This window comes from Pongo pygmaeus, chromosome 7 (genome assembly GCF_028885625.2).
Source record: "Pongo pygmaeus isolate AG05252 chromosome 7, NHGRI_mPonPyg2-v2.0_pri, whole genome shotgun sequence".
Classification (NCBI taxonomy): domain Eukaryota; kingdom Metazoa; phylum Chordata; class Mammalia; order Primates; family Hominidae; genus Pongo; species Pongo pygmaeus.
In genome coordinates, this window is record NC_072380.2 from 113,559,118 (window position 1) to 113,580,371 (window position 21,254).

At 48.9% G+C, this 21,254-nt stretch overlaps 1 long non-coding RNA gene across 1 annotated transcript; it reads right to left on the minus strand.

Annotated features, from left to right (window-relative positions):
- Nucleotides 1-7,428: 7,428 nt before the first annotated feature.
- On the minus strand, nucleotides 7,429-13,577 carry LOC134740122 (uncharacterized). The gene is made up of 3 exons (XR_010127362.1): nucleotides 12,928-13,577; nucleotides 11,926-12,111; nucleotides 7,429-9,525 (listed from the first exon to the last, which is right to left on the minus strand). It is a non-coding gene; the product is annotated as an uncharacterized LOC134740122 (long non-coding RNA).
- Nucleotides 13,578-21,254: the final 7,677 nt, after the last annotated feature.

Sequence of the window (21,254 nt, forward strand, 5' to 3'; positions counted from 1 at the left end):
TGTCTAAATAAGAGGGTAGGGGGGACTCAGCCAGGGATGTGCAAACTCATCAGTTAGTCAAGTCACCCCCTAACTTGGGGGGCAGTGAGTGAGGTGTGAGGAGAGGGTCAGGAGCTACTCCTCTCTTGCTTCACAGGGTGTAGAAGCACCTACTTCCAAGCCAGGTGGGAAGGCTGGAAGAGCTGGTGAAGGGAGTCCCCTAACAACTAATGATCATTGAGAAATTACACAGCACTTGGCACTTGATAGACACAGGCCTTATCCTAATGATGATCCACCCTACAGATGAGGACACTGAGGCTCAGAGTGGGCATCTAGTCCCAGTCACATGCCTCTTAAGTGGCAGAGCTGGAGTTTGAACCTAGAGTCGTCTGTGTTCCAGAGCCTCTGCTGTATGTGACAATATCATCCCTTCGAGAGATGCAGAGTGGTCTGGAATTCTCTGGGGAGAAGAAACCTGAGCAGAGGTATTGCTTTTACGGTTCAGAGTTGTCTGGTTTCACAGATGACTAGCAGCCTGCCCCAACTGGCTAAATACATGCCAACAACAGACTGCTGAGACAGCGCTGCGTGGTAATGTAATGGGTGCTCAGAGCATCCTCTGTTCTGTTCACACCCAACTGCAAATTGGTTCTAGCCACCCCCAAGTCCTACCGAGGCTGGCCAGGCAAGCCTTGCCAGTACCAACTTACAGGTAGGGCCCTAAATGGCGGGTGGTTACAAAAATGGCTTGAATAATTTTTTGACTTTCAAAATACTAGTTGAGCATCCCTAATCTGAACATGGAAAATACAAAATGCAAAACTTTTTGAATGCCGACATGATGCTCAGAGGAAATTCTCATGGGAGCATTTCAAATTTCAGATTTTCTAATTAGGGCTGCTCAACCAATAAGTATAATGCAAATACTCCCCAATCTGAAATCTGAAACATGTCTGATTGCAAGCATTTTGCATAAGGGATATTCAACCTGTATGACCCTGAAGTGGGTCATGTAAAGTAGTGAGCTGCATGTCATTTGGAAGTATCCAACAGATGATGGATGTTACCAGGGATGTGGTAGAGGGCCTTCCTGTGTATTCGGGTGGGGCAGACTAGATAGCATCTATGGTCTGCACAAAACAAATGTAGAACTGGCATGTGTGTGTGTGTGTGTGTCTATGTGTGCCTATGTGTGTGTTGGACTAGGGGAAGGCTGAGGATCTGGGAGGGTCTTCAGCGCCCTTCCTTAACTTCAACTGTTAATGATTCTGCTTTAACTTATTTTATAGTGGAGGTCTGGTGCCAAAAACCACCTGAAAGTCACTGGTAGAGGGGAACGATGAGTTACTGAGGAATTCTAAGCAGAAAAATAACATGGTACGGTTTGCATTTAGAAATGTCCCTCTGCATGTTGGGGTGGAGAGTGGATAGGAGGGAAGCAAGAATGGAGGTGGTGAGGGCAACTGGGAGGCGACTGCAGCACCCACAGCAGCCAGAACTAAGGCAGTGGTGGGGAGAAGGGGCAGAGTTCACGGTTATTTTGTAGGTAAAATTTGGGGGACTTGGTAGTTCCTGGTACATGCCAGATGAGGAAAAGGAGGCATCCTGCTAAGCCGCAGGTGCTTGTCGGGAGGACAGTGGTGTGAGTCGCTGAGCTGGAGGACACAGGCAGGAGCAGTTTCTAAGGGAAGGGGGTGAGATGAGGATTGGGCATGTGTGTATGAGGCTCTGTGGGACACTCCCAGTCAAGACAGCAAACTGGCAGCTGCATTTTCAAGTCCAGACGTCACAGAGAACTCTGGGATCTAGATACAAATTTGGGTTTTCAATATATAAATGGCACTTAAACATGCATGAGTGGAGAGGTCACCAGGGAGGGACAGCATAGCTAGAAAAGGGCAAAGGGCCTAGAAATGAGCCCTGAGAAACCCCAGCATTAGGAGGCGGCTGGCAAAAGAAGCCACAAAGTGAGCATGTGTAAGCAGACCACTGGAGCAAAGGGGCTAAAGCCCAGGCAAAAGGAATGCTTGGTGAGATTCAGATTTGTGGGACATCAGCATCTAGGCTGAGATGAAAATGAAGGGAGTGGACGGGAGTGAGAAAAACAGTGGACCCCAGAAACACCAATGTGTCAGGAGAGCAGGAAGAAGAGACCTAGAAACAGATGGTGAAGGATCAGCCAGAGAAGTTTGAGGAGGATAAGGACAGAGTATAGTCTCAGAAGCTGGATCCATTAAGATATTTTGACTGCATATAATGGGATAGCTGACTAAAATTGGTTTATCTAATAGGAACATTTATTCTTCTGTAAGACATCTAGAAGGAGGCAATTCCAGGGCTGGGTCAGTTCTTTATAAGCCAGGCTTCACTTGGGCTTTTTCTCGTGTTTGCAAGATGGCTGCAGCAGCACCCAACATCACACTTTCGCCAATGATGTGGCTTTCTCCTTGCATCCCTCCTTCCCCTTTATCAGGAAAGAAAATATTTCCCAGAAACTCTCTAAGGTAGACTCTCCCTTAGATCTCATTGCCCTGTCCTACTGCAAGGAGGCTGGGAAAGTGAATAATATTTCAACCTCTGTAGTAGAAACTGAGCTCCCACTGACAGAAGGTAGGAAAAAGGCTGGCATTAGGAGGGCAACTAACAGGACCTGTATTCAGAGCCCCTAGAGCAGAGAGGCTCCAGAAGCAAGGGGTGGTAAACAGCTCCACTAGGGCAGGAGGGGTCAGTGACATGAACACAAGTGATCTAATAATATGGGGTGGAGGGAATGTTTGCTAAAGCCGTTCCAGGAGATTGGAGAAGACATGGAAACTGAAGTACAAGCGAATTGATGAGTGGCTGGGGATAATGAAGTGGAACAGACAGTGTAGACCAGTGGTTCTCAATGGTGGGAGATTTTGTCCTACAGGGGACATTTGGCAAGATCTGGAGACATTTTTGGTCGGTTGTCATAACTGGAAGTTGTCAACAACTACAGCAACTGGGTCGGGGGGACTATAACATCTTAACATCTGTCATTATTGGGGAATGATCACAACTGTCACTACTGGCATCTAGAGTCCTTTGGTCTTCTTCCAAATGGAAAGGGATGCATGTCCTCTGGGTAGAGGCCAGAAATGCTGCTAAATGTCCTACAGTGCCCAGGACAGCCCCCACAGCAAAGAATTGTCTGGTGCAAAGTGTCAGTAGTGCTGAGGTTGACAAACCCTGGTGCAGACTATCCTTTCAACAGGTTAGGCAGAATAGGAAAGCAGAGTAGGCAGGGAAGGCCGGACGGGTAACAGGGCATGTTCATGGGCGGGTGGGGGCTAGGGATGCTGACGGCTCATGGGTGAATGGGACCCTGGACAGCCAGGAGCAGGTGAGCTGACAGCTGCATTGAGGAGAGGCCTCGAACAGGAAGAATTCCTGTGGCACTGGGATGGAAGGAGAGAAGACAAGAGTGGGGAGTGTTTGTATGCGTGGGGCTGAAATGTGCTTCGGTAACTCAACCATCTGGAAGAAGAGGAGGCAAGGCCAACTCACCAAGTGTCAGAGGAGATAGCGAAGGAGGGAGGGAGCAGCGGGGAAGTGTGTCAAGGGGAATGAAGAGAGGGCAGGCCGTGCATGGGAAAGTGGTGTGGAGCAAGTAGAGGGCTGAGGCTGGAGGCTGGAGTCTGTGCTGGTCACAGTCCTCATGGCCACATGATTTTCTCAAAACTGCTCAGCATCCGGGGCCCAGTAAGGGGATGGTGCATCATGGGACTGCTGGGTAGGTCAGTGGCTGTGTGTGCAACCTGGAAAGGAGCTGAGAGAAGTGATGGGAAAATGGTTCAGGTGCTCAGCCCTGTGGCCTGGGCCCTGGGTAAGTCATTTAAACTCTCAAGACTTCACTTTCCTCATCTGAAAAGGGCTTAACGATACCATTTCTCTCTCTACCTCATGGGGTGGTCACAAGGTTCAAATGAGAGTTTTTGAGAGGAGTAGTAAACTATGACCCCCCTCCTTAAAGGCTAGTTATTTTTATTAGTCTTTGGAGAGTGAATGACCAGGACCTTCATGATCATTTTCATTAAGCGCCTGTTGCCTCCGACCTCCTTCTCAGCTTCCATGTGCTCAGAATGAAGAGTTTCTGTCCTGGTGTGGCAGATGGACAAACGGCATTATGCCGGGACACACGGCAAGTCTGCAAATCTTCACTCTGCACCGTCAGAGCACTGGCTGCATGAGGAGTTCTCCGACTGCCCTATCCTTGTCCCCAGGGGCCAGGCTTCTTTTTACCTCTTGTCCAAGTTTCTTGTGCACAACCCTTTGATGAGCACTTGCAGGAGAGAAGCTGTCTTCATTGCCACCTGCTGTGGAACTTAATTAGAGCTCAACCAAAGCCAAAGAGACCCATGGAATGATCAGAGAGAGAAGAGTGAGAAAAGGGGGTGGGGAGTGAAGAGAAGCTAGAGTGCCAAGAGTTGGAGCCAGAAAAAGAGGAGGACACTGGCAGAGGTGACTGTTTGGCAGAGATGGCTGCTTAGCAGAGGTGGCTGCTTAGCAGGGCTCCCTCCAGCTGGCTTTACCATAGATGCTCTCAATCTCTCAGACTTGACTGAGTCCCGGTGACAGGCAGTGGGAACCCAGGCCAAGGCAGTGGCAAGAGAAGGGATGGAGACAACCAGGAAAGACACTGGGAGAAGAAGCTATTGCCCTTGGAGTATCATGACTGGAGCATCCAGGAGACCAGAAATAGGGTCACCAGTGCAAGCATCACTTTAAGAAGGGGGCTCAGACTGGTGATCATTACTGACTTGAGTTTTTTGCCTATAATTTGTTTAATAACAATAGCAGCTACCATTTATTTACCATCTTTCCTGTGCCAGATGCATTAACTACAATAGCTTATTTAACCATAAGCCATCAGGTAGGGACCAGCATTTCCCTGGCAGATGGGGCCACTGGAGCTCGGGGAAGCCACATGACTCAACCCAGGCCCCAAAGCCAGTGAGAGACACACCCAGCTCAGAGGCTTCACAGTCTGTGTTCTTGTCCCTGTGCCACATCATTAATATAACTAGCAGGGTTCTCTGCAGAAACACCCAACTCCTTGTTTCTCCCTCCTCGTGTATTAGCTTAAGTTCTCTCTCCTTGTGTATTAGCAGAGCTTGGGCCTCCCCTAGACATTCCGGGGGCCACAGAGCATGGCCAATAATTGCTATCACCCCAATTTCTAAGGAGAATTTTTGAAGAGAATAGCACATTAGTTAAAACTGAATGTGCATTTCAATAGAGCATTCACAGGCCCTGAAACTGTTAATAGAGGAAATACTTTTGAACAGAGAACTTTCACGTCATTCTCTCTACAAGCCGTTCATTCCTTTCTTCATATATTCATGTATTATTTACTTATTCAGTACAGTATAATGGCTAATAATTTGGGTTCTGGAGCCAGGCCGCCTGGATTCAATTCCCCATTTATGAGCTTTTTGAAGCTAATCTTTCTGTGTGTCAGTTTCTCTATCTGAAAAATGGGAATAACACCTCCTAAGGTTGAGGTGAGGATTAAGTGGATTAGTATACTTAAAACACTCAGAACAGTGTTTGGCCCCAGTAAATGCTAACATGTGCCAGGAGATAGCAAGTCCTATGGGGGACAGTTCCTGCCCTGGAGATACTCACAGTTCAAGGAGGGAGTCAGGGACGCTCTATCCACCCCACCTACCAGCCAGGACAAGGACAGGATGAGGCCAGATCTGCTTGGCCTCTCCAAGGACTTTTCTTTCCCAGGTAGGTGCCACAGCCTTGGAGTTGGAGCCCAGAGGGGCAGAGCCCTGCTTTTATAGCTGGGCAGCCTGTACCAGTTCTGCCCTGGGGAGTCGGCTCCAGTCTCCAAGCCTGAAGGCCTGTTTGAGGCCATGCAGCAGTATGCATTCCTCTGACTAGATTCTTCTCCCCTGAACCCAGAAACACCTGCCTGGTTGAGGTAGGAGAGGCTTTTAGGATGCTAAGGTTTGGCCCTAACGAGGGCTCATCTCCCCAGGGAGGCTGGCTGATGATCAAGTCCTGGCACTTGCAGTGCTGACCCCAGGCACCTCACAGCACAAGACACAGCCCAAGAAGAAAAGTCACAGCCGTAAGTAGGGCACTGGCCTGGGCTTTGTCGTTCGCTAAAGACATCCGCTGCCCCCAGTGCTTTGTGCCTTTGGATCTGGCTGTTGCTCCATTGAGGCGACAGCCTGTGATCTCCTCCTTTTGCTGGAGCTTGAACAGAAAAAGGCTGGAGTCTCATTTGTCTGTCTGAGACTTTTAGAGCCAGGCAGCTTGAAAAAATGAAGGGATAAAAGAAGCCAGCCAGCAATTAGGTAATGCCAGCCTGCCTGCCAGGCCCCCTCCATGGAGCTACCCTGGAGTTCACTGGGGAGAGCAGACATGTGGATTCTGGGGCTGGAGGGGTCCCAGAATGCACTAGGGGGGCAGCTAGGGTGTGTTGGGGTGGAGGGATTCTAGAAAGTGGCCAGTGACCTAACTCTCTGAGCCTCACCTGTACAATGGGGTGAAAATGACAATCACACCAGGGGGTATAAGGCCTTCACCTGATCCTACTGTGATTACAGGTGACATGACAGGTGGTCAGTGATGCCCGGCTCCTTCCCTGTCTAGTGTGCCTCCAGGGCAGCTTGCGCACAGAGCAGCTCTGACTCCCCTCCTCCTGTGCTGTGAGCTGGGGAGCCCTCTCTCCACAGCTCTCTGGACTGCAGAGAGCCCCTCTCCGGACTGCAGAGAGCCCCTCTCCTGGCAGCAGTGTCCTCTGGAAATGACAAATGTTCCTCCCCCACAGCTGCTTCCTCCCTCTTAGCTTCCCTCTCAGGTTCTCTGTTGTGGACAAACAAAATACTTTGCTTATTCATCTCTGAATTTTCTCCTAGGCTGGTCCTCCTATCAAAAAACATCTTTACTGGCGGGTGCAGTGGCTCATGTTTGTAATCCCAGCAGTTTGGAAGGCCAAGGCAGGAGGATTGCTTGAGCCCAGGAATTTGAGACCAGCCTGGGCAACATAGTGAGACCTCTACTAAAAAAAAAAATTAGTCAGGTATGTGGTGGCATGTGCCTGTCATCCCAGTTACTCAGGAAGCTGAGGTGGGAGGATTGGCTGAACCCGGGAGGTCGAGGCTGCAGTGAGCTGTGATGGTGCCACTGCACTCCAGCCTGGGTGATAGAGTGAGACCTTGTCTCAAAAAAAAAAAAAAAAAAAAAAAAATCTTTACCAAAGGCCTAGCCCTTCCCTCCTGCAAAGTTCAACTCAACACACTCCCCCTCAGATGTGACGTGGGGGCTGACACAGCCCCAGGTCTGTTCTTCAAATATCTGCATCCCTTCTCTGCAACCACATATTATTTGAGTGTTTTGGGGTTTTGTTGTTGTTGTTGTTGTTTGTTCATTTGTTTGTTTGATGCCCAGGAACTCTCTGGTCCTGAGTTTAAATTTTGGCTTCACAATTTACTGATTGACTGTGGGCAAGTCACTTAACCCCTGTAAACCTCAATTCCCTCATCAAAAAATAATTTATAGAAATGTTTCCCCCATATGTTGTCTCAGCAGCTCTTCAGGATAGTCCTAAAACCTAGCAATCGTGAGAAAGTCCTGCTTTACAAATGAAGGGACAGAGGCTTTGAGAAGTTATGCTGCCGCTCTGGAACACATGGCTAGTGACAGCACCTTGATGTGAGTCCAAACTTCCCTTTCTATGGGGTCAAGGGAGAATCCTTTTCATTTTGCTTCCCAAAACTGTTGTGAAGATCAAAGGACATCTTCATTTGTTTATTCAACAAACATTTATTGAGGCCACAGTGTGCCAACTTTGTCTCTTGCAGCAAAGGGTTCTATCAGCTATAAGGATCTGGGCAGATGTGAGCTGAGGGTCAGGGCACCATGCCCCAAGCAGGGAGCCTATAGGTCCTGGCAGAGTGACCCAGGCTGTAGCACAGCACCTAGCACAGGGTGGCTGCAGTCTCAGCCCAGTGATGAGCAGTCCTCTTCCCTCTTTCCAGGCCTATCTTCCTAGGCCCCTCACACTTCATCCTTACAACCACCCTGTTTGGGAGACATCATTAGCCCCATCTTACAGATGAAGAGAATATGGATCCCGGAGGGCAATGGTCACCTGGGAAGCTTTAAAAGCCCAGTGCTTAGGCTGAATCTCAGACAGTTAAATGAGGAACTGGGGGTGGGGAGAAGGGGTGGGCCCAGGCACTAGTAGTCCTTCTTCAGCTGTCCACCCAGTTCCAAGTGCAGCCCAAGACGAGAGTACTGGCTTAGTGGCTGGGCATCTACAGGGACTTCTGACAAATGCAGTGGATGAGTCCAGAAGCTGAGCTGTCAGCTTGCAAATTGTCCAGGTCCTTCGATTTCTCTTTCTTGAAGGCAGTGTTGGGGAGGCAGTGGTGTGGGGGAAGCAGTGTGTTTGGGGTGGTTCTGGAGCTCCCCTCTCGCCCGCCTCTGGCCTTTTCTAGCTGGGTGACCTTGGGCAAGTTGCCTTACCAATCCCAGCCTTTGTGTCTCGGGGATTTACTGGTGGCATTTGAGTAAAGCAATTGGTACTTATCAGAGGCTTCATAAGTATTGGTTGCCTCTCTTCTGGGTTTTTTTTTTGAGATGGAGTCTCGCTCTGTCACCCAGGCTGGAGTGCAGTGGCATGATCTCAGCTCACTGCAAACTCCACCTCTCGGGTTCAAGAGATTCTCCTGCCTCAGCCTCCCAAACAGCTATCACGCCTGGCTAATTTTTGTATTTTTTTTAGTAGAGACGGGTTTAACCATGTTGGCCAGGTTGCTCTCAAACTCCTGACCTCAGGTGATCCACCTGCCTGGGCCTCCCAAAGTGCTGGGATTACAGTCGTGAGCCACCGCACCTGGCCAGTTGCCTTTCTTCTTTTCCCCCACTTCTGCTGCCCAAGTTTGGGAGAATTCTGTTTATTCACACCTGCTCCAAAGGAAGTGAAATCCAGCTCATTTCTCCTTCTTATTGGTAGCATTGCCCAAGGGCTGGAGGGACCATGGGAATGGGCAGGGAGGAGCTTTGAGATGTGAGTGGAATACTGCTATCCACAATATGCAGCTTCCAGGACTGGCTGGTTCTTTTCCAAGTGTGGTCCAAGTCTGGGTGTGGAGAGTGAAATGAAGTAGAGACAGTCTGCTCTGGGCCATAGGTGCTTGCTAAGTGCTGGGGCTTCTTTAGTGGGGTGACGGCAGTGGTCGTCTTTCTCTGTCCTTGGAAGTAAGTTTGAGAAGCAAGAATTAAGGGCTGCCTAGAGGGTCGGCTGGCCAAAATGCTGCCAGATATAACAACTTCACCCCCAGAGACAGGGTTACTCCAGGGTGAATCTTAGCACAGAGCCTGGTGCACAGTGGAAGGTCTGCCAATGCCTGCCTTGAAGGAGTATTCTATGTGCTTTTCTTCCCTTTTTCCCCCAGCTCTTCGTGCAGGATTTCTTCCCAAGCCTGTTAGAGGCATCCTCATTGTCTCAAGAAGTTCACGGTTTTTTAGGTCTTTGATTATTGTCTTAGTGAGCTTAATCTGCCATAACAAAATATTATAAACATCAGGAAAGGAATTTATTTTTTCATGGATCTGGAGGCTAGAAAATCCAAAATCAAGATCAAGATGCCAGAAGGGTCAGTGTCTGGCGAGAGCTCTCCGCTTGGGTTGCAGATGGCTTCCTTCTCTGAGAAAGAGAAGAGAAAGAAGAGAGACAGGAGACAAGAGAGGAAAAGGAAAGGAGAGGAGAGGAGAGGAGAGGAGAGGAGGGGAGGGGAGGGGAAGGCAGGGGAGGAGAGAGAAGGGAAGGGGACAGAGAGAGAGAAAGAGTGCCCAAGCTCTGCGATCTATTCTGATAAAGGCACTAATCCCATCATGAGGGCCCCACCCTCATGACCTCACCTACTCCTAACTACCTTCCAAAGGCCCCATCTCCAAACACCATCACATCGATGTTAGAACTCAAACATGAATTTGGAAGGAGTAAGGGCCACAATTCACTCCATAGCAAGAATCAAAAGGGAAGGCTTGAGGGATGCATGGTATGGAGTTTTTTAAATCATAACAATAGACTAGAAAGACAAGAGACAAGAATGAGACTTCACTGACCTCCCCACCCCAGCACCCCACTACTGCTGCTGCCTCCACAAATATTCCAGCCCCAAAGACAAGGAGGGTTACCTGGAGGGGAGGGGTGGGGTGGGGTGGGGAGGAGACAGTTTGGAGAAGGTTAGAGACAAGAGACCAGAGTAGAAGGTGGAGGGGAGGAGAGGGGAGAGAGATGGGGCAAGGAGGAACAAGTCTGTGTGAGAAGAGTTGCCGCACACGTGGGCCAGTGTCAGGCTCCCAGCCAGATACCAGGCCAGTGTGGAGACTAAACCCACGTCCTCTGGGAGGAGCCAATGCTTGCAAAGCATTCCCCTGCCTCCAGGGGGCGCTGCTTAGCCCCAGGCTGGAGAGCCACATTGAATTAATTCAAGTAAAGTGTTTACACTAGCTCATGGCACTTCCCTGGCTCTGAACGTGCCTCTGTGCAAGGCTACCTGCGTGTACCCTGTGGATCAGATACTTGCTTGCACCCAAGGCCTTTCCTAAACCCGTCTGAACTGCCCCATATAAACACTAATTTTCAAGGGTTAGGAAAGCCATAAACTCCCTCAAAAATAAATAGGGCCGGAGGCAGTGGCTCATGCCTATAATCCCAGTACTTTGGGAGGTCAAGGTGAGTGGATTGCGTGATCCCAGGAGTTCAAGTCCTGTCTGGGCAACACGGCAAAACCTCTTCTCTACATTTTTTTTTTTTTTTAATTAGCTGAGCGTGGTGGTGCATGCCTGTAGTCTGAGCTACTTGGGAGGCTGAGGTAAGAGGATGGCTTGAACCTGGGAGGCAGAGGTTGTAGTGCGCTGAGGTCACGCCACTGCACGCGAGTGTGGATGACAGAGTGAGACCCTGTCTCAAAAAAGTAAAATTACATTAAATTAATAAATAGAAGAAAGCCTTTGCACCCAAAGGCAGGGTGCTAACAGGAAGGAAAAATCCCAGCCTCACTGCTCTGAGGGGTCAGGAGAGTAGGGAGCCCACTTCACTTGTTATATAACATTAATACATGTGATTATATAACATCAGCAGCACAGTGTAGCAGTTAGTTACCCAGGCCTGGGAGCCAGACTGACACCGTGTAGGTTCGGCTTTCTCCCTTCCTAGCAGTGTGATCTTGGGTAAGTTTCTCAATATCTCTATGCCTCTGGCCGGGCATGGTGGCTCATGCCTCTAATCCCAGCACTTTGGGAGGCCGATCACCAGGTCAGGAATTCGAGACCAGCCTGTCCAACATAGTGAAACCCCATCTCTATTAAAAATACAAAAACTAGCCGGGTGCGGTGGTGCACACCTGTAATCCCAGCTACTCGGGAGGCTGAGGCAGGAGAATCACTTGAACCCAGGAGGCGGAGGTTGCAGTGAGCCGAGATCACGCCACTGCCCTCCAGCCTGGGCAAAAGAGTGAGACTCCGTCTTGGAAAACAAACAAACAAAACACACACACACACATACACACACACATATACACATACACACACATATATATACATACACACATATATACACACACATATATGTATATATATACCCACATATATATATACACATACACACACATATATACACACACATATATGTACACACATATATACACACATATGTGTGTGTGTATATATATGTGTGTATGTGTATATGTATGTGTGTGTGTGTGTGTATATATATATATATATGCTTCCGTTTCCTCTCCTGAGACCTGGAGATGAAAATAATCATTCCCATCTCATGAGGTGATAGCAAAAATTAAATGAACGAATTCAAGTAAAGTGTTTAGCTCATGGCACACATAGTTATTGCTCAAAAGAATGTTAGCCATTCTGAGCGTCCATGGGGGCACTCACGACTCATGCCTGACAGCCAATCAGGAGAGAGGAGGCGTGGTCAAGGGCGAGTGGCTCGCAGGGAGCAGGCCTGGACCGAGATGGGGCAATCTTGGTCCCTCGCCCCCTGCGCTGCAGTTTCCTCCTTTGTAAAGTGCGAATTACGTAAAATAACACTTGCAAATCTCTTCATATAATATCCAACACCTAGTAAGTATAAGACAAATATTTACGTTTACATTTTTTCAGACAGGAAAACTGAGGCACAGAGGTTACAAACTTGTCCAAGTTCACAGCACAGGAAGTAGAAATGCTGAGATTTGAGCCAAGGCAGTCTGCCCCCAGAGACATCTGTGCTTGCACTTCAAGCGAGTTGTTGAAAATGTAATTTATTTTTTGTTAACTTTTTTCCTTGCGGGCTGTTAACAGGATAAGATGACATTTGCCAAGCAAAGGGATAAATCTGTCTTAAATCTAATTTTCAGTGTATTTTTTTCTCTATCCTCTGTTGATAGACTAGCAGCCTTTAAACTAGAGATTATATAAAAATCCATTCGAGCTGGCATCCATCTAGACATAATAGACCCTTCTGGGTGTTCATGTCTATTAGTGACTGATAGGCTTAAGTTACAATATATCCAGATCCACACACCATAACAACATACCTACACAATCAAAAGGTAGAAGAGTGTCAGCTGATGCTGCTTATTTCGGGTGGTATTGGATAACACAAAAGTACAAAGGAAGAGTTTAGAAGCTTCTAGGGAACTACTGTAAAGGTTTGGCCTGTGCTTAGAAACACAGACTTGGGGGCCTGGTGATTCTGGGTTGACTCCCACCTTTGCCAACTGCTAGCTGTGTCTTCTTGGGCAAATTCCTCAACTTACTGTCATTCAGTGGTAGCCATATGTGGTTAACACATCTGTGTTCATGCGATCTTCTACAAAATCAAAGTGAAGTGTACCAACCTCCTGCTGAAAAAACCCCAGGGGCACTTATTAAATGTAGGTTTCATGGCTTTACCCAGTTCTGCTGAATCTCATCCTCTGGGAACAGCACTGCAGAATCTGCATTTCTGACAAGGCTTCCAGATGACAAGGCTGACAAGGTCAGCCGACTCAGCCTGAACCCCCATACCTCAGGCGGGTATGGGATTGGGGCAGCAGAGGAACTTTTTGGGCCATGCTGCTACAGGTCTGTCTTGGAGCTTTGCCTCCAGCCCCTGGACGGGTGATTAGAGCAACGAGCCCTTTGGGGGCGGCATCCTCAGGGCTGGCGGCTGCAAGCTGGCTGGCTGCGTGACTGCTCTGGGTGACCATCGTGACGGACCTGCACTGGGTGAGGGCGGCCTGACTCCCCCCTTCCCTAAAGGGCTTTGTAGAATAGAAGCCACCTTCCCCTGGCTTTTGTCCCTGCCACCGCATTGGACTCGCCAGCTTCAGGAAAGGGCCTCATCCTTCCGGGCGGGGCCATATGGCCGCCCGCGGGCTCTGCAGCCGTGACTCAGCTCGGGAAGGCTGGCGCTCAGGCCTGGGGCCCGGGGCTGTGCGGGCACCAAACAAAGGAGCGCTCGCACGAGCCCTCCCAGGGCCGCGCCACACCTGCGGGGCCGCCTTGCTCTTTTCCCTCCAGGAGCCGCACTGGCTGTTGCGGGGCAGGCAGGGCCCGCTGCTGCTGCAGTTGGCTCCGCGGCCGCCCCCAGCCGCCCCCGCCCTGTGAGTCACCCGCTCCCGACCGCGCCGCCGCCCAGCTCGCTCTCACGCCTCTGAGCCTGCGCGCACCGCTCGCCGAGCCAGGTTCCCTCGGCAAGGGGCGCTCGATGCGGGCGGGGATCCGCAGAGGTCGCGGTCTTCCTTGGCTGCCGGACAGCCCGCGTTCCCAAGGAGGAAACCCCTGCCCCTCCGTCCCGTCGCGCGCACCGGCGGCAAGGACACCCAAACTATCACCGTCCTGTCACTGTGTCTCCCCGCCTCCCTGATGCTGGTCACACCCTCCTGCGCTGGCTCTGTCTCGGGAGCGGGAGGCAAGTCGCTGGTGGCCACCTCCCCCCACTGCCTTCAGGATTTCCCCTTCTCCTGCCTAACGCTTCTCAGAGGTGGCTGTCCATTAGAATCACTGGGAGCTGTAAAAATTCCTGATGCCCAGACCAATGAACTCAGAGCCACGGGGGTGGAGCCCGGGCACCACTTGCATTTTGTAAAGTTCCCCAGGTGACTCCGCTGTTCAGCCAGAGTGGCGAACTACGGACCCAGACCTAGGCTTCCCAAACTTTGATGGGTTTGAAATCCCCTGGGATCTTGTTAAAATGCAGACCTCCACTCAGTAGGTCTAGGGAGGGGCCTGAGAGTGCGTATTTCTAACAAGCTCCCCGGTGATGCTACCGCTGCTGGGCTGAAGGTGACATTTGGAGCCACTCAACACCCGCTGGCCCTTTACCTCTCCTCTTGTGTGGAAATAGAGAGGGCGTGGGCGCTGCAGCAGATGGACAGGGGTTTGAATTCCCCCTCTGCCACTCGCTAGTTAGGCGGAATTGGGCACAGTTCTTTGTGTATAAAATGGGGTGGGGGTGGGGAGCAACACTCTGCACGTTTCTAGTGAGGAGGAGGCGAGATTTTGCCTGGAAGATTCCTGGTGCCCTGAGTCCTGGGTGAAGGTCAGCTGTATTGGATGCTTTCGCTCTCTAGTGGCCCTCTTGGCTGAGTTGGCCAGGGAATGACAGAAGCAGAGGAAGGAAGCTTCCAGGCCCCCTCCTCTCCTCTCTCATAGGAAAACTAGGCTGAAAACCATTACACTCCACTGCCTCCCCCGGGGCTGGAAGGGAAGGGCGGTATTGCTGGGATGTGGGAGCTGAGGGATGGGGGACCAAGAGCCCTGAGCGTCCCTGAGGAGGTTAGTGGGATTCTGGGGGGGCCTGAAGCCCGGATAAAACAGGTCTCCTGGGGCAGACGCTGAGGGTTACAGGGGGACCTGGCAGATGCTAAGAGCCACAGAAGGCCAGAGAGTAGGAGGCCACCTGGTCAGGACACAAGGAAAAGGGGTGGAAGTAGGAGAGGGGACAGACTCTGTGTGGGGAGTCTCAGTTCCTCCTCGGAAATGTTGTAGCAGAGCATTAATTGTACCGATTTCCTGGAAGCCATCTGAGGCTGAATCTCACCCCTCCTGCTCACTAGTTGGGTGGCCTTGGGCAAGGAGACTTAAGCTCTCCGGTCCTCAATTTCTCCATCTGTAAAATAGAGTTATTATCACTGGTAACTCACAGGATGCTGTGAGGACTAAACAAGGCAATCTTGCAAAGCCCTCAAGTCAGCAGCTGACACACAGTGAACCTCCTATAGGTGATGATGATGATGATTCCCATTGCACAGATGGGCAACCTAAGGCTCAGAGGGCTTAAGTAACACCCAGGTCTGTGCTCGCCTGTCATGCAGGTGGAAAAGTGCCTCTTAGGCTCTCATTAGATCTGGACACACCTTTTAACCAGTGTTCTGAATTGGCCTAGGGCCGATCGTGCATGCTGGTGGCGAAGTCCATTCTTGGTCTGGTTCTCCTGAGGCTCCAGCCAGAATATGTCTCATTTAGTGGCTCAGTGAAGGGGTTGGAAGTCAGAGGCTCTGGATGAAAGCTAGCTGCCTTCCTCAAGACTGGTAGTGGGGCCACGTGTCATGAGATTGTGTGTGATGTTAGATGTGCGAAGGTTCCGTTAGGATCTGTCCAAATACCAGGCACAGTTAGGATTTGTTCTTATTAGTGCACATGAGATTCTAAGACCACACTTTCTGTTAAATCACAATGTAGCTCTGACGAACAGCTCAGTAGGCAGGGTTTTTTTAAAAACAAACTTTCTTCCACTTGGAGATCATGGACATGGAGCAAGGGACCTGGAGCTGAGAAGTGGAGCTCTGGTCCTAGGGCCACCTGTCTGGGTTCCCAAAGTCCCCTCGGAATGCTGTAACCCCGCACTGTTCTAGAATCATTGCTTTTCATGTCCTTCTCCCCGCCCCTAGACAGTCAGCCCTTTGAAGGCAAGGACTATGTCCTATTCCACCTTGAATTCTCATCACCAAGCAGAACGCCTGACACCTAATCTAGTCAGTGTTTACTAAGTGCTCACTAACTGCTCATTATCAATGCAAGAATAACAGAGCTATGGAACCTGGCAGGCACCTCATTCCTCTGGGCCTCAGTCTTCTCATGCAGAACTTGGGATTGGACTAAATTGGATCTCCTAGGCTACCTCTGACTCTAACAATTCTCTGATTTAAATTATTCTTCATCTGGATGTAATCCACCTTGCTTTTCCATCCCAGGTACACATTTTTACATTTGACCTTGAATTTGTGGTTTGCTCCTTGCTCAGGTGGGTGGACAATCTTGATAAAATGATTATAAATGCTCTGCTAGTTGAGGCCTGAAATTCCTTTATCACTAAATTCTTCTTGACGAGGCCATTGGTCTGTTTTTCACTAGAGGTAGATTGGGCTGATCATTTTAGGTGGATGGAACGAGTTTTCTCTTCCCCACTCACCTTGGCAGCCTCTGTAACATCCTTGGGCTCATTGCCTCTGTGTCCTCAGTGGAGTGACCACCCTCTGCCCCTTTTCTTTGCCTGGGCTTCTCTCTTGGCAAAGAGAATGTGCAGGCTGTTTAGATTAAGAGAAGGTGCCCTCCGCCCCCAACTGGACTCGACAGGTCACATAGGCCCACGAGACTGTCATCTCCCACAGGAAAAGATGAGTGATGCCAGCCCCCGTCCCTGCTAAAATACTTCCCACGTTTAATTGTTAGGCTAAGAGAGTCAAAACACAACATACTGTCTAAAGGGAATCTTTTCCCTTCCAGGAAAGCAGCCATAGTGGGATTTTCTGTAATATTAGCTTAACACCTGGCTATCTGCCACTACAAGTCACTATGTGTGAGAGTCTGCAGAAATGGCCATGAACAGGCCATCCCTGTATTCACATGCTATTCCTCTCATCACAGGGTGGAGTCAGTGCCCCTCCCCTTGAAACTACGCTGCTCGTGACTGGCTTTGGCCCAAAGAATGAGATAGAGGGGCGCTGTTCCAGTTCTAGGCCTCAACTTACTGGCTTGGCAGCTTCTATTTTCCCTCTCTTGCCACCCTGTGCCACCATATAAAGTCCAGGTTGTCCTGCTGGGCAGAGGGCCTGCAGCCAACCCCAGGGCCCCAAGTATGAGAGAGGCCCTAGTCACAGAGAGATGCCCTAGTCATAATCAGGCCAGCCTGGCCAATGCCACATGGAATCATTCCCAAATGGTACTTCTGGGCTCTGCCCAAAGTCCTGCCCCACAGAATTGGGAGCAATACAGATGGTTTTGTGGTTTAAGCCACCAAATTTTAGGGTGGTTTTCTAGATAGCAATAGTTAACAGAAACACCATACTCTAATTTCTTCATTTGCAAAATGGTGGATCTACCTTGCATCTTTAAGGTCAGGCCAGTGCCTCTGTAACTCATGTCCAGCTCCCTTTCCATAAATGAGCATTTTAACATCTGGCCCCAAACAAGAGTTTGAAATTAGGAAAAAACTCCCCTAAAGCCCAGAAACTACCACTAATACAACTAGAATTCATCAGGGAAAACAGAAGAATGTGCCATCTCAAAGCACTGGCTTTGGAGTGGAGTTCCCTGGCTTTGAGTTCCAGTTCTGCCGCATCCTGGCCATCTGATCTTGGACAACAAGTTTCTTTCTACAAGTCTCAGTCTCCTTATCTGTAAAATAGAGTAATAATAGTATCTACTTACAGCATTAATGTGAGGATTTAGTAAGATAATGTCAGCACATTGTTTAGCATGGTGCTTGCATGTCGAGGGCATTTAATGAATGGTAGCCCCTCTTTTTGTTGGAGCCTATAATATTTTTTGCTTTTACGTCTGTCTAGAGAGGGAGTAAAAAATAACCAAAACACAATAGCCCAACCCTGCCCCCCAGCCAATAAGAAAATGAAATCGCACATCACCAGGGCACTCATAGCAATGGTAAATATCATCTCTGTAGGTTCAGAGAAATTTAAAGGATTTTTTCAGTGTTAAAAAAAAAATTGTGTGGGAGGGGCAGAGGGAAGAGGCTGGATAATGACTTACTTTTGTTTCTAAAAGGTAATAATGCTCCTTGAATTTATGATTAAAAGAAGGTCAGATAAAAAGGATTAAAAATTAATTTCTGGCTTTGTCAAAGCACAAGAAAGCAGGATGTTGATGAGCACATTTCTCAAGAAAAATAATAGTGGAATAAGAAAAATCAGAACCTATCCTTCTACCATCTGCCACAGATGATTTTGTAGCTTTCTACAAGAATCTTATTACCATCTTCTAAGAGGCTGATTGTAGTCACCAGCACAACGATGAAGACAGGGGCACCACCACCCACACATGCCCACAGCATCCGCCTGCTCTGGCAGCGAGGTGGCTGCATGGGAACTTGGTCCTCTCTCCCAATTTCCTCACTCCTATACAGGAATGCAATAGTCAGACGAAAGCTCTGCCTCAGCAAGGAGAGAGTTACTCTTTAGAAAATAGCTGTTTCAGGCAGTGAGAACAATGAGGAGAGACTGGCCTAGAGGAGACGAGAATAACACTTCAAACCCACATTTGCTTCTAGTTCTGGGCCTCCTGGGTCTCCTCTCTCCCAGCCTAATCAAGTGCTACATTTTCTGGAACTTCTAAAACCTGGGACTGCCAGATCTGAGGTGCAGGAAAAATGTACCCTCCCCTCTTCCAACTCCTCAAATCACCTGCCCACCTTGTTTTCCAAAGGAAAGCAAGACAATACAAGACTGTTCTCAAGTGGCTGTCACCTACTCAGGGGCTATGAAAAGAATTTAGAGCTTTGAGGTGAAAATGTCACAGGAGAAAATGAGGTGAAGACCAGGAGATGATTTTTGAAGAAGTTTTAAGAAATTCAGATTTTTTTTTTTACCATCTCTTTAATTCAGTTTTTCTGAATAAGTGTGTGAGGCTGGAACATGTGCATGTGTGTGTGTGTATGTGTGTGTGTGCATAGACATATGCTGCATACATATATACACACATGCATATATACACCATATGTATGCACACACACATATATATACATATGCACATACATGTGAATGAAACAAATGCCACCCAGTGATTTACTCTGTCCAGGAAGGCTTGAATCCATGAGAGTCTAGAAATGCACTAAACCCTTCAGGCACTCATGATTCAAGCGGACCTTTTCACTGGGTCTAGAATTGTAAAGACTCAAGCCCAAAGGGTAGCTTGATCTGGTCCAGCATGATTTTAATTCGGAGTCTTTGGTCTCCTTGTCTAGAGATGTTCTAGTTCCCCAAGCAAAATGCTGCCCATCTGGTGTCTCCTTGACTCTAAACACTCTGGCCACATGAGCTGGCGGTTTTTCTTTGAAGGAGTCTTTAAAAGACACATGAGCCAATAAGTACCCTACAGGGAGGGTGATAAAGTAAAAATAGACCACATAAGCTCGGGTGGTCAGTTCATTTAAATGCCACGAGACCTTGCATTGGAACTTTTTTTTTTTTTTTTGAGACTGAGTCTCTCTCTGTTGCCCAGGCTCTGTGCAGTGGCACAATCTCGGCTCACTGCAAGCTCCGCCTCCCAGGTTCAAGCAATTCTCCTGCCTCAGCCTCCCGAGTAGCTGGGACTAGAGGTGCCCGCCACCATGCCCAGCTAATTTTTTGTATTTTTAGTAGAGACGGGGTTTCACCGTGTTAGCCAGGATGGTCTCGATCTCCTGACCTCATGATCTGCCCTCCTTGGCCTCCCAAAGTGCTGGGATTACAGGTGTGAGCCACTGCACCCGGCCGCACTGGAACTTTTAACCTGCTAGGTTCATTATTCGTAAAGCTAACTGACAATACTGAATTACTTTCAGGAGAGTCTTAGCTAAGGCTGTGACAATTGCCAGTAGTGGAAACTAATACGAATCTTTAAAAGTTTAATAATGGGTGGGCCCAGACAACAGTGAACAGTGAGCGAGGGGCTCAAATGAAGCCACCAGAGCTTTCCATCTCTTGGTTTTTACCTCTCTCTGCAGCCTCTGTTCTCACTCATGGCTGATGGGCAAAGGTGGCTAAGGAGGCACAGCTCCGTGCGGATGTCCTTACAACTTTGCAGCCCCCAAGGAAAAAGAGGTTGTTTTCCCAGTATCTACTGTAAAACCTAAGAGGAAAATTTTGGGTTGCTGCAGCTTGGATCATGCATTTATCATTTGGACCACCTCTGAGGACAGGGAGTTGCAGTCTGTGAGCCGCATAGGGAGTGGGTCGGGCAGTAACTTTAAGGAAGTGGGGGCAAAAGAAACTGTGCTCACAAAAAAACAAGTGTTTGCCTCATGTGCATAAACTACATTCAGTATTGACTAGATCTTTCTCTTCTCTTCTTTCAGACGTGGATTTTATGGAATAGATGCTATGTGGTGGAATCCCGAGTCACGGCCAAACAGCAAATGCCAGCAAGAGTAGAGTAGGAAGCATTTCTGTGTACAGTTTGGGAAAAAGTCCATTCCTCACTTGGTTTCATTCCTGGCCTGAGCCGCTGTGTCCTCCACCTGAAGCCCTGACCTCTCCGTTACTGACTGGATCCCAATGTGCCACAGTTCACCTGCATAAGGAGGGGGTCGAAGGTATGTCCACACCCTGCGACCAATTGTTGCCATGGCTGCAGGTGTAAGAGACAGACCTACTCTCTTCAGCCACCGGTTGATGCCACAGATCCCTGACTGTGACATCTGGAGCCAGTTCACCTGGTTGTGTAGATTCAGAAATGTTTATTCCTCTTCCCTCTGAGGCCTGCATGTTCTGACCCTGTGGCTTACGTAACAATACTAGCTAATATCACTGCGATCCATGCACTGTTCTAAGCACTTAAATTATATTAATTTATTTTACTCACATTGCCCTATGTGGAATGTATAATTATTGTTATCCCCACTTTACAGACAAGAAAACTGTGAGAGGCTAAGTAATTTGCTGAGGTCATATGACATCTAAATGGCAGAGCTCAGAAACCTCAGGGATTAGAGTGAAGTGGGTAAGTATACAGACCCTGGAGTCAGACCAGCTTCATCATACTGTTTGACCTCGGGCGACGGTGTAATTTCTCTGAGCCTTGTCTCGTCATCTGCAAAATGGAACTTCACATTCTCAGTGTATTCCAGGCATTCTCTGTCTTCTTCTTGGCCTACTTTCTCCTCCTAGGTCATCTCCTTCCATCTTGTAGCTTTAAAAGCTACCTATATACTGATGATTTGCAATGTTGGATCTTCAGGCTCACTCTCCCCCATGAACCCCTAATTCTTTTAGCCACTTGATCATTTCTGCTGGAACATCCAT